Here is a 13,597-nt window from a genome sequence, read left to right as displayed (position 1 = left end):
TTTACATTTCTTTGATAAATGTGTAGGTAATCGTATTCACAAGCCTGGCCTTCACATTTCCAGGAGGCTGTGTTGTAGTACACAAAATGTTATGCTTGCCAGCTCTCTTGGATACATTAGTGCTGGTTGAATGTATGGAGTTCCCTGCTCCCATGTCGATGCAGAGAGTGCATTTCATCATGATCGACCCTTAAAGTGCCTGTCACTGTGAAATGTGTAAAAAAAGATAGAAGTATTTCAATATATGTTTGAGGGATTGGAATGTAAGTGGGACTACAGCTGTTCATGCCGCTGGTGTTCCACACTTAAAAGTAAATGCATGAAGGGCGTCAGAAATTACTCTATAATGGATTGCAGGTCCCCTGGCCCTGTCCCATTGTGGCACAGGGGATTGTTTGTGTAGCGCACATTTAATGTGCATCCTGTTTCTGAATTCAAGTTGCACACTAAAGTGTACAAAATAGGCCACTTGTTTGTGCAAAAATGCAAAGGCGGTGATAAATTAATCTAAATATGCACATGTATTATGCAAAGAACACGTTTGGGAATGCACTGACTGTTGAATTATTAATTTATAATTTATAATAATTTTTTTTAAATTAAAAATTCCCGATCTTCTGGTGCAAGTGCGTACGATCCGAGGCCCCAGCACCCGGTACAAAATACTCCCAAAAAGACTCAATGAGTAACCCAGATGCACTCTCAAGGGACACTGCACAACAATTACTTTACTGACTTAAAAATTTTGCAAAATAAAATAGAATAGGTAATTCAACAAACAGTGTTTTAATATGGACATTTTAAAAGTAAATATGCATCAACAAACACGCTTAACATTGATAATTATGTTCACAGAACATCACCTCGAGTTGTAGAGCCTATATTCACATCTCATTACAATGTATACAGTGACAACATTTACAGGCCGATTCATGGAATTAATGTGCGCCGCGCAAACTTGCGAAACCGTGCGAATCGCAGCGCAAGCGCAAAAATCACAGCGCAAGCATGCGAAAGCTGCGCACATCGATTCATGGAAGTCCGTGCGCATGTAAATCCTGGGATGTGCGCTAAAATCCTGTATAAGCGGGCGCACACGTCATCAAATGGCATGCGCTACACGCATAGCGAAAGCACACATAGCGCAGCGCACACAACAAAAGTAGGCGGAACACGGGGCGTAACATGCGGGATGGGGAACAACACGTGAAAATGTGGGCATTACGGGGGAAGTACAGGAGGTAAATGCGCGGAACGCCCACACGCGCGCCTACAACATGTATTCATGGAATCGAACAAGGGAAACGCGTGTGTCAAAAAAGACGCGCTATTCCGGAAACACGTACGCCAGCAGGAAGCAGGCGTACGTGGCCCTGCGCAGCATAAAAGTGCGCGCAAACAACAAACAAGCTCAGACGCTACGATGAATATACCATTCCTCGCAGCAGTGGTCGTGGGACACCGTAGGAGGAGGATAGCCAGGCACAGAATTTTTACACCCAGGACCAGCCTTTTTGGGATGCCTGATGACCAGGTCTATGGGAGGTACAGGTTTCCACCACACATAATACTCGACCTGGTGAGTGAGTGGGAGGATGACCTCACATCACCCACCCTGTGCTCCCAAGCACTGAGACCCTTGGAAAAGGTGCTCAATGGACTGCACTTCTTGGCCACTGCTTCATTTCAGCAGACAAGTGCCATAGTGGGGGGGTGTCACAGGCCACGCAGTCACACTGCCTACACCAGGTGTTGGCCATCATGACTGCACGCTCTTCAGTCCACAGGCACATATACATGCCCAGAACACCTGCAGAAAGGCAGGCTGCCGTCCAAGACTTTTACGGGTGGCACACTTCCCCAAAGTGGAAGGTGCCATTGATTGCACCCATGTGGCTCTACATCCTCCCAGGGCAACTGAGCATATCTATAGAAACCGCAAGCACTGGCATTCCATCAACGTGCAGGTAGTATGTGATGCCAAGGGAATCATCACCTCAGTATATGCCAACTATGCAGGGTCCACCCATGACAGTTTCATTTTCAGAATGTCACCCGTAAACCGGGACCTAGAAGCTGGGCGGCATGGTGATACAAGGCTGCTTGGTGAGTATAAATGCCTCTGCACATGCATGCATGCCAGATACTGAGTAATGTCACAACCCCACTAATGATACCAATCATCACCTCCCCAGGGGACAGTGCCTAACCTCTGAGCACCCACATGATGATGCCAATTCGGAACCCCACCACACCACCCGAGGTAAGATACAACACAGCCCATATTGCAACTCGGGGCATAGTGGAGCGCACATTCAGAGTGCTCAAGTCACGCTTTCGCTCCCTTGACCGCTCTGGTAGGCAGCTGCTATATGCGCCCCCAGTAGTGTGCAGGATCATAGTGGCAGCATGTGTCCTGCACAACGTTGCAACACGCCAGGGCCTGCGGGTGGACATGGTGGTGCCCCCACATCCCCAACCACATGCACGGCTGCTGCGCATGGGAGTGGAAGGGCACGTGGTGAGGCAGCCCGTATGCAGCTGGTGGCTAATTACTTCACCTAAAATCACACCCCTGTGGAGTGCACACAGCCCTGGCACATACCAGCTGACAAACAATAATGATGACATAAGGAACAGCCAATTGTCACAACCATACCAGCCTGAGATTGGTCATCTGGAAGTGTTACATTGTGTGCATCCCTACCTACTGAAAGACAACCAATGCTGTGTCACAAAAAGGCACACATTTATGCTGCAAGAATGACTAAGCCCTTGCAAAACACAACATGAAAATAGTGCCATGTCACCCAACCCCTCCCCATCTCAGCTACCCAACACACCATGGCATGTCATGCAATGTGAAAGCAAACAAGTGAATGAACAACACATGACACAAGTGTCACAAAGTGCACTGCCCCAAATGGAAACAGGCCACAGACAATATGCTCCCAGTAATCAATAACAAACAGCACACATGAACAAATACTTACCAGCAACACAATACAGCAACACAGGATGAAATAGTGGCAAAATATGACAATACAAAATCAAAGTAGTGCGAGTCTTACAACCTGAATAAACCAGCACATCAACCCCTTCCAACTGCAGAGGGTTGCTGTCAGGCAAATGTGTCAGTCTACTGCATACAACATGAACTGCATCTGCAAAGGAGACGGCCTTGTGAAGACATGAAGAAGGTACCTGTGAATAAGGAGGAAGACATGGATGCACAAGCACATATCAATACACCATGCAGTGTTCAATACAACAACAATCCCCACTAGGGATGTCCACACAGTTTTGACCACAGACTGCCCACACAGCTCATGGGAGCCCAATGTCATTGTGTAAGTCACTGTCACTTGGTCACAACCTTTGCAAGCCCATGGAAAGGGGAAGCAGGAGGGGTTTCTGTGTCAGGAACCCAAGCATCTAGCCCAAACACAGGACAAGCCTGCATGTGCCCAGCTGAAATACACAGTGGATGCCCAAGGGAGCCACACAAGGCAACACACTGTAAAATAATAAAATACAAAATAAAAAAATGGCCATGTGTGGGCCGGGGGGGAGGGGAGACCACCCAGGAGGTTTGAGGACAGGATGCACACCAACACCCACCTGCGTGGTTGTTGCGGAAAAAAAATACCTCCATGGGCTCATGGCCTGCACGGCTACGCCAATGTGGGAGAACTGCTGTCGCTCTCTTCACCCTCTGCTGCTACATCAGGAGGTGGCGGTGCTATGGGAGGCAGCCCACGCAAAGCCCTGGTATGGTCCTCCATGTCAGCAAGCATACGGGTGTGGAAGGTCTCGTTCTGGAGGATGATAGTACGGAGATCCCCATGCAGCACCTCACGGGTTGCCTGCATTTCTGCACGCATGGCCTCGCGTGATGCCCGGATCTCCTCACGATTCTCCCTGAGGAAATGGAGTTCTAACCTCATGGCTTCCCTGTGGCCCTGGGACTCTACAGATATGGATTTGTGCAGAGTCTCCAGTGCTGCCCGTCGGTCCCTGTTGGACACCAACATGTCCTCCCTGTGTGATTTGCAAATGGACTCTGTTGCCTGCTGTTGGAGCTCCACCTGCCTTTCAGGGGGGAGAATGGAAGTGGCCACCCTCTCCATTGCCTGAGCCATCATTTCAACCGATGCTCCCTGTTGTGCTGCTATACCGTACATGGAGTTCTCCCATACAGTATTGCCTGGTGGTGCACGGCCACCGCATCGGCGGGCACCACACCTGTTTGGGGCAAGGCGATCTGCACCTTGCTGTGCTGGCACTGCCTGAGGCTGCAGGACTGCATTCCCCCTCTGATCTGCTGGCCGAGGAACAGGATCAGATGTTGTGGAGTGTGACCCTGCATCCGTAACCGCCAAAGGCGGAGTTACCAACACTGATATCCCCATAGAGGGGTCTACACCTGGTGCAGGTGGGGTGGACAGAACAGCATCCCTGCCAGAAACACTCACCTGCGACAGCACATAAGTCTCATCATCTGATTCAGCACCTGAATTATAGAGGTCTGGGGAGGTGCACCCAGAGACACCCCTGGACAGTATGGTCTGCAGGAGGATTGGGTTTTCACCCACCACACCACGTCCTCCACTGGTGCCCGGTCGTGGCTGAGATTCCTCCTGGGTCTGCACCATCTCCTCCACCTCTACAGCATCAAGTGCGTCATCACCTGCAAAAATATGAAAGACAACAAATGAAAACAGACATGAGCACCATAGCACACACATAGGCCTGACAAGCCAGAGATCCAGTACATGAATTACACATGTCCCACATGACTATAACCCTGGCATGCATGCACTGTCAATGAGTTGGAAGGGGAGGCAAAAAGCAGACACTGAGGACACCAAGATGGAAAGGCAACACATTTGCTGCATGCTGGATAGCACTGGTATCACACATTAGCCTGTGAGTGGCATCTCCAATACACATACATAACACATGCCACCGCGCAGATGGCATGTAGCATAGCCATGGTACATTTGACAAGTGCAGCCAAATGTCAGTGAATGAGTACTGTCACCCATCCATGTGAGATGGACATGATGAGATGAAAAATGCAAAATAGTGTAGCAAAATACGCATGTGCCACACACTGCAACACATCCAGTGTACAATAATACAGTGATGGCAGGCAGATGGATACATCAATAGTTGGTCACTTCAACATGACAGGAACAAAACAATCATGTTCCACATTCAAACAGGCCCCAAAAATGTATGTGAGCAGGACCTTAGTCAATCACCCTGAATGGTCAAATCATTCCCATAACAAGGTAATAAATTTGGGCCAATGTGGGTTGTAATCTATGACAGAAGCATGTCACATATGTGGCATTAGGGCAGAAAAATGTGTTGCAAAAATGGGAGGATTGAAACAATCAGGCTCAATGAACACTGAAAAATCAGAACAATGTTGTTGTAAGATGACAGTTCAAGGGCAACTGCCGTAATGTGGCGCTAATTGGCTACTGTGGTCAGGAGGGAGACTGTCATAAACAAACCCAAGGCCAGTGAATGGTTTGGAGGAAGCACATGGGTGACCCATACCACTCAGGAGTACACACCCTCACCTGGCACTCAATCATTACGCATCACCCAAGAGACATACACATGGATTACACACACTTGCATGGGCACTCACCGGACAATGGCTCATAATCTGGTAGGTCTCCCACGCCTTGGATCTGTTCCTCTGTGACGAAGGATCCAGCAACAGACTCATGTTCAGTGAGTTGGTCGTCCTCTGGTGGAGACCCACCGCCGGTCACCAGAGTAGAGGCATGATTGGAAGCCAGCTTGTTCTTTGCTCTGCGTTTCAGGTCATTCCACCGCTTGTAGCAATCATCAGCTGTGCGCCTCACAAATCCAAGGGCACTAATGTGCTCCACGATGGTCTGCCAGTGGGCCCTACGTTGAGCAGTCGTAGTCTTACAGCCTGCAGTCACCAACATTTCGCGGCTATGTGCCGACACATAGGCCACAAGTGCATCAAGTTCGGCGTCATTGAAGCTAGGCCTCCTTGACGTGCCGGAGTGTGTAGCCGTGTCTGGGGTCTCAGCCTGTAGTGCAAGAGCACCCTTCTTCTTCTTCTTGTAAGGTGGTCTGGATCCTGAGTGGCTTATGTCGCTCTGGTCAGTAGGGGCATTAGCACAGGTGGACTGGGTACTAGAAGCCTGTAAAGGCACAATGATCATAGGTCTTGGTGCAGGCATTGGCTGCAGGGTGATGTCGGCAGGGCCAACATCGATGTGATGGACATGGACCGACACTGTCCCAGCTGGGAGACTCGAGGTGGGGTGGATTGAGCTGCAGCTGCCCCTGCAGCCTCCCCATCCTGGCTACTTGGGGCAGCAGATGACATTGCTGCCCCAGATCCACGTGGCATGGTGACAGCAACTTTCACCACCACACGTGGATTAGACTTGCTTACCTGGAAGTCAGCCTGGGAGTCATCCTGGGCCGGTTCAGGTGACAAAATGGGCCCGTCCAACAAGGGATGAGCTGGGATGGTGTCAGCTACGTTTCCCACAACCATTGGGGGGGCATACGTGTCCCCGATTGGTCCACCACACACGGGGATCTGGGGGCTCCCTGCAAATACTGGCCACGTCCCCTACCGCACCCACCACGCCCACCTTTTGGAGGTCGCCCACCTTTGCCTCCCTTACTGCTTGGTCGCCTCCCAACCATGGCACTGATGTTGTTGTGCATATGGGAGTTGCAGTAAACAATTGTCCTGGGCAATTGGGGTGAAAGCGGTAGGGTACTAGATGGAATTCGTACCCTAGTGCTCTAGAAAGGCTGTATGTGACCCCTGGGGGAAGATGACGGGTCACGCAATGCACAGGCAGGCACCCCAAAAACAAAAGTACACAGGCATGCAACCCCTGGTAGACCATGTGCGTGGAAAAATGAACCCGCACTACGCTGTGGCACCCAGAGACACAAAAATAAGCATACGCGTGTTACACGCAGCCGGGGGTATGCAACACACGGGGGCAACCACAGTTGGAAAATATGTGCGCGACTCACCGTCTGCCTTGAAAAAGAACGTGAAAAAGACGCGCGTGTGCGCGTTGGCAACACCCCCGCCAAAAGAAGAAAAGAACGCAGTCTGAGGAAACAGGGAGTACGAACTGGAAACGTTGTGAAGTAATCGCGTGTGAACCGACAAGAAGTACAAGAAACACCCACTCGCTCTCCACAAAAAGCACGTACAAGAAAATAGTGTGATACTCGTACCTTTTAAGCCAGCCCACCTGTGCAACGTCACTTACAGTTTACGCGCTAAGGCCCTTTCCTCCAATAGCACGGTTATGTGAAGTTTTCTCACGTGCTGATTCACAATGCACCCGTGTTGTGGGGAACGCCCGTGCACGTAACGTCACTTACGTGCTTACGCGCTAAGGGCCTTTCCTCAGATTTCACGCTGACGTGCACTTTTTTCACATGCCAAATCACTCCGTATCAAGCTGGCCACGCGAAAACACACAGAAGACCGCGCTCCTGCCCAAAATGCCATTTTCCTGCCCCCAAGAGCCCCGAACACGCTCCCACCAGGCATCTGCTGCTTCCTGGCTGCTGCCCACGTGCCCTGCTATTTGGTGCCTGCACGTGAGCCATCTGCAGGGGTCTAGTTGCTGTGTCCACCCCTGCTGGAACAGAAGACTCCCGACTGGGATACCATCACTCCACAACCCAGCCCCAGGACCCAGTTGCCAACCCACGCCTGCCCCGGGGTCGCCATGTCGGGGCAAACACCATCTGAGACCACTGGTGACCCCCAGCCAGAGGCAGAGGGCCACCAGCTTCAGTGAGAAGGAAATTGGTGTCCTGGTGGAGCATGTCCTGGGGCATTATGATGCCCACTTTCGAACATCATCAGGACGCAGTGGTTGCCATCAATGCGGAGAGGGTGGCAACCCGCGAAATCAAGCACGTCCAGCAGCGCTGGGAGGACTTCAGGTCCAGGACACACTACAAGGCCCGGCGCCTCGCGGAGGGGGGCCGGGTCAGCATGAGCAACATCCAGATGAGGATCCTGGAAGACGTAGGCCCAGCGCTCTATGCCCAGATCCTTCAGAGGCAGAACCGTCTGGAGTTGAGCGGTAAGTGGCCAAGCATTGGTGTGTGAGACAAGGCATGTTGCAGTGTGCTGGTAGTCTGATACTTGCCTGTATGTGTGATGTAGGCCATGTATGGATGTGTGTGTGCAGGGACATCATGGTCATGCATGTGAGAACCACATGGATGGTGCATGTGTTCCAATGCAACATGGGGAGCTGTATGCGGAATGCACACATGAATGCATGCCAGTCTCTGTTCTTGGACATGGAGGGGGGATGAGGGATGGGTGCTGCTCTCATGTACATGTATGGTGCACATGTGTGTGTGTCTGAGAAGTGTGTGTGTGACTTTGAAACACCATGGATGCATGACACATGTCCGTGATGATGTGTAGATTCACTCATGCAGTGCGGTCACCGTTGTATCCACTGTGTCTATCCACTGTGACTGTGGTGTTCAAGCAATGATGCATGACCCTCCGGTGATGTGGGTGCATGGGATCAGTGTGGGCCATGATGCATGTGAATTTGAAGGCAACATTTTGGTTAAAAGAGGCCCTTGTACATGGATGCTGATGTTGATTGCAGGCGCCGTGCCTGTTTCTGCATGTGTGTTGCGTGCATTCACCCATGTATTGTGGAGGAACAGGATGAAAGTGACATTTGACACTCATGTCTAGGGGAATATTGTACTGTACCCTGATGCTTGTGTTCTATGTCTCCCTCTATGCAGCGTCAAGTAAAGAAGAGGGCGGAGACGGTGCTGTGGAGCCAAGCGGTGGGGATGCCTCCACCGGGCGGCGATGCAAGGCCCAGCCACCCTCCCGGGAATTGCCATCATCCAGGAGCGAGGGGACTGGTGCTGCGTCTGCCACTACGGCTGTAGCGGGAGGGCCAGGTGAGCCCCCACAGGGGCTTGCAATGGCAGAAGACGGTGTGAAGACATCCAGGTTGGTGCTCTCCACAGAGGAGGAGGAGCCCGCTACTGAGCCGCACATGGGGCCTGGTGGGGGTAGTACCATTGGTGCAAGTGGTGCAGTCCAGGGCCAGGGTCAGGAGGTAGCACAGGTCACCACAGAGGGGCCTGTGCATGTCACTGTCCTTGACCCTGTGACTGCACCACCATGCACCAACAGGGATGCCCCGTCCCAGGCCCGTCCGCAGGTAGGGGGGAGTGCCACGTCATCTGCCTCTCCACTACCTGTGGACGAGGGGTCCCATGACTGTATGGGCCCCGTCCTGGTTGGTGTTGCGTTGCGCACGAGTGACATTTGTGATGACGTGCGTGCCTCCTGGGCGGAGCATGCACGCCATCACGAACAGCAGCGTCGCGACGTGGCACTGTTGGGAGGGGCCCTGGTCGGTGGGTTCCTACATGCGTCTCGCACTCTGGCGGACCTCTCCTCCTCTGTGGAGACTATGCGCCAGTCATTCTCCCCGCCGTCTTCTGGCCCAGATTCCACCAGGGCCCCCTGTGGACCTGGCCTGACCAACACAGTATATAGTTCTTTATTAGGTCATTTTTTTGCTAGGTTTCATTTCATTCGTTGGGCTCATGGACCCTGGATTACTTCTTTGTACATAGTTGAACAGTGGATTTATCTATTATTATTTTTCTCAGCATGGAGCAATGGATTTTACTGTTTCCGTTTCCTTTGGATTTCATTTGATGGCCGGACACTTTGGACACATTTTCATTTCGATTTATTTGGATTCAGACTTCATGTTTTTCTTTTTGTGTTTTGGACATGCTGCATTTCATCTTTTTTTCAAACATTTTTTTCATGTTTTCATTTGATTGCATTATTTTTGTGTTCAATAAATTTTGGTTTATTACTTTGATGTGTGGTATTCTCTCATTCTTTTCATGCATGTCACGGTGTAGGTTTTCACAATCACCAGCACCCATTGTGTGTGTGTGACAGACATGTGTTGATGTACATTTTTGCCATTTGGGTTGTATCATGTAATGGGCATTTCAATGTGGGGTGGATGGGATACTTGTTTGGGTCTCTGCAGAGGGGTGGCGTGCGGTGGGATTTGGGAGGCCATGAGGCCCATGATTGTGGATCATGATGACGTGTTGGGGGGACATGAGTCGGGGCCTGCTGGCAGGTGCCCGTCAATGCTGGGTGGGTGGGGGTTCTGGGGGACATGAGACGGGGCTTGCTGGCAGCTGCCCCTCACTGCTGGGGGGTGGGGGTGCTGGGGGACATGAATTGGGGCCTGAGCCTCACTGCTGGGTGGGTGGGGGTGCTGGGTGGGGGTGCTGGGGGACATGAATCGGGGTCTGCTGGCAGGTGTCTGTCAATGCTGGGTGGGTGGGGGTGCTGGGGGACATGAGTCAGGGCCTGAGCTGAGCCTCACTGCTGGGGGGTGGGGGTGCTGGGGAACATGAGTCGGGGCCTGCTTGCAGGTGCCCCTCACTGCTGGGTGGGTGGGGGTGCTGGGGGACATGAGTCGGGGCCTGCTGGCAGGTGCCCCTCACTGCTGGGTGGGTGGGGGTGCTGGGGGACATGAATCGGGGTCTGCTGGCAGGTGTCTGTCAATGCTGGGTGGGTGGGGGTGCTGGGAGACATGAGTCGGGGCCTGTTGGCAGGTGCCCATCAATGCTGGGCGGGTGGGGGTGCTGGGGGACATGAGTCAGGGCCTGCTGGCAGGTGCCTGTCAATGCTGGGTGGGTGGGGATGCTGGGGGACATGAGTCGGGGCCTGCTGGCAGGTGCCCCTCACTGCTGGGTGGTGGGGGTGCTGGGGGACATGAATCGGGGCCTGAGCCTCACTGCTGGGGGGTGGAGGTGCTGGGGGAAATTAATCGGGGCCTGCTGGCAGGTGCCCGTTAATGCTGGGTCAGTGGGGGTGCTGGGGGACATGAGTCGAGGCCTGCTGGCAGGTGCCCGTCAATGCTGGGTGGGTGGGGGTGCTGGGGGACATGAGTCGGGACCTGCTGACAGGTGCCCGTCAATGCTGGGTGGGTGGGGGTGCTGGAGGACATGAGTCAGGGCCTGCTGGCAGGTTCCCGTCAATGCTGGGGGGTGGGGGTGTTGGGGGACATGAGTCAGGGCCTGCTGGCAGGTGCCCGTCAATGCTGGGGGGTGGGGGTGCAGGGGGACATGAGTCGGGGCCTGAGCCTCACTGCTGGGGGTTCGGGGTGCTGGGGGACATGAGTTGGTGATCACTAGTGCAAGGTGACATGTGGGCTGGCTGTGTGACATGCCCATGGTGGATGGGCTGCGTGCGGGACATGACCAGGGGTGCTGGGTAGTCCACTGTGGTGTGGGCTGCCTGTAGGGGCACCCCACTGGATACACGTACCCCGCTCTGACAGTGAAATCACGTGTGAAACTCCCCGCGAACCCCAGCAATGCACGTACCCTGCTCGCACAGGGCCAATTGTGCATGAAACTTCCCATGAACCCCCGAAATACACGTACCCTGCTCGCACAGGGCCAATCGCGTGTGAAACTTCCTGCAAACCCCCGAAATAAACATACCCCGCTCGCACACGGCCAATCACGTGTGAAACTTCCCGCACACCCCCGAAATACACATACCCCGCTCGCACGGGGCCAATCGCGTGTGAAACTCCCCGCGAACCCCAGTAATACACGTACCCCGCTCGCACAGGGACAATCGCATGTGAAACTCCCCGCAAACCCCAGTAATACACGTACCCCGCTCGCACAGGGCCAATTGCGTGTGAAACTTCCCGTGCACCCCGAAATACACGTACCCCGCTCGCACAGGCCCAATCACGTGTGAAACTTCCCACAAACCCCCGAAATACATGTACCCCACTCGCACAGGGCCAATCTCGTGTGAAACTTCCCGCGAACCCCCGGAATACACGTACCCCACTCGCACAGGGCCAATTGAGTGTGAAAGTTCCCGCGCACCCCGAAATACACGTACCCCGCTTGTACAGGGCCAATCGCATGTGAAACTTCCCGCTCACCCCCGTAATACACGTACCCCGCTTGCACAGGGCCAATCGCGTGTAAAACTTCCCGCGAACCCCCGAAATACACGTACCCCGCTCACACAAGGCCAATCGCATGTGAAACTTCCCGTGCACCCCCGAAATACACGTACCCCGCTCGCACAGGGCCAATCGCATGTGATTCTCCCCGAACAGTGGGGTACGTGTATTCGGAGGGGTGCACGGGGAGTTTTACAGGCGTTTTCATGGTTGGGGGCCTGTATGCTGGTCTACTGGCCTGTGCACCATGTATGGGATTTGTGCACTGTACATGGTGCACAGAGAGGGGTTGGGGGCGTAATTGGCACTGCTGCAGGGTCGCTGTGCCACTCTGCGCCACGGCTGGTAATGGATGTTAAAATCCATGAATACGCTGTGCTCGGAAATGGATTTTGGCGCACGTGGCTGGCGCAGATTGTCACACGCGCACACTGTGCGCCAGCCGCTTGCGCCACTTGTGTGCTGAATTCTATGAATTACCCCCATAGTATTGATAATAACAAAGAATTCCACAGTATTCATTCATTTTCCCGATGCATTTCAGATAAACTAACATATCCTTCTTCAATGGCTATCATGCTGTATTCCTATAAATAATACAAAACAAGGACATTAATCCACATTTCACCAACTTTGCTTACATTTATACATATGTTCTACATTTTACTAGCCTCAGAGAAAAACTCCCAAGTGACCAAAGGTACCTAGAAGAGGGCATTTTTAATGAGACCCATCATGATAAGAGACTAAGTTGACTTGATTTCATTCAGATACAACACCAGACAAGGATTGCATGCTTACCCCTATTCGTTGAGATTTCCAGTAGTCAACAATAAGATATCCACTAGCCAATGGATCAATGAAATGACGCTGAGGAAGTTTATCACCACCTACAAATAATAATGTCATAAAATCCAATGAAGACTCCCAACTACCCGTGGAGTGCCTACACTGCTCAAAATGAGAGTACCCAAAAATGTACCTAACACAACAAGCAGCGATCATAAATAGGATATTGGTCCTGAACAAAATTAATGTCCTGTAATTTGGTCAAAAAATTGCCTGTGTCCCTGATGTAAGTGGAGATATGATATGATATGGCATTTATAACACGCCTATACACAAGTGTTTCAATGCGCAACGAGGAAACGGAGGGGGGACAGAGGGAGGACAGACAACGATCAAACTAGACCAGGTGTCATTCAGATCGCACAAGTGCATGGGAAGGGAGTGCAGTACATGGGATAATAGAATTTAAAAAAAAATAGATATGGATGTTACATGCCTCTATATGTATATCGTGCATGGAGCTAGCCTAGAAGACATGGAGCGGCTTTTCTTATCTACATATATCTGTCAATCAGACAAGGGGCCTCATTACACGGATGGCGGTAAGGGATTACCCGGCACCTGTAAGGGCACCAGTGCCGGTAATCCCTTACCGCCCTACTACGAGGTCCCTCCCTCAGTGGGTCCCGTCCTTAACATGTGGTCAGACCACACGTTAAGGACAGGACCCGCTGAGGGAC

Source organism: Ambystoma mexicanum, chromosome 3q (genome assembly GCF_040938575.1).
Source record: "Ambystoma mexicanum isolate Mex_15411 chromosome 3q, UKY_AmexF1_1, whole genome shotgun sequence".
NCBI classification, from domain to species: domain Eukaryota; kingdom Metazoa; phylum Chordata; class Amphibia; order Caudata; family Ambystomatidae; genus Ambystoma; species Ambystoma mexicanum.
Note: the sequence above shows the minus strand (reverse complement) of the source record.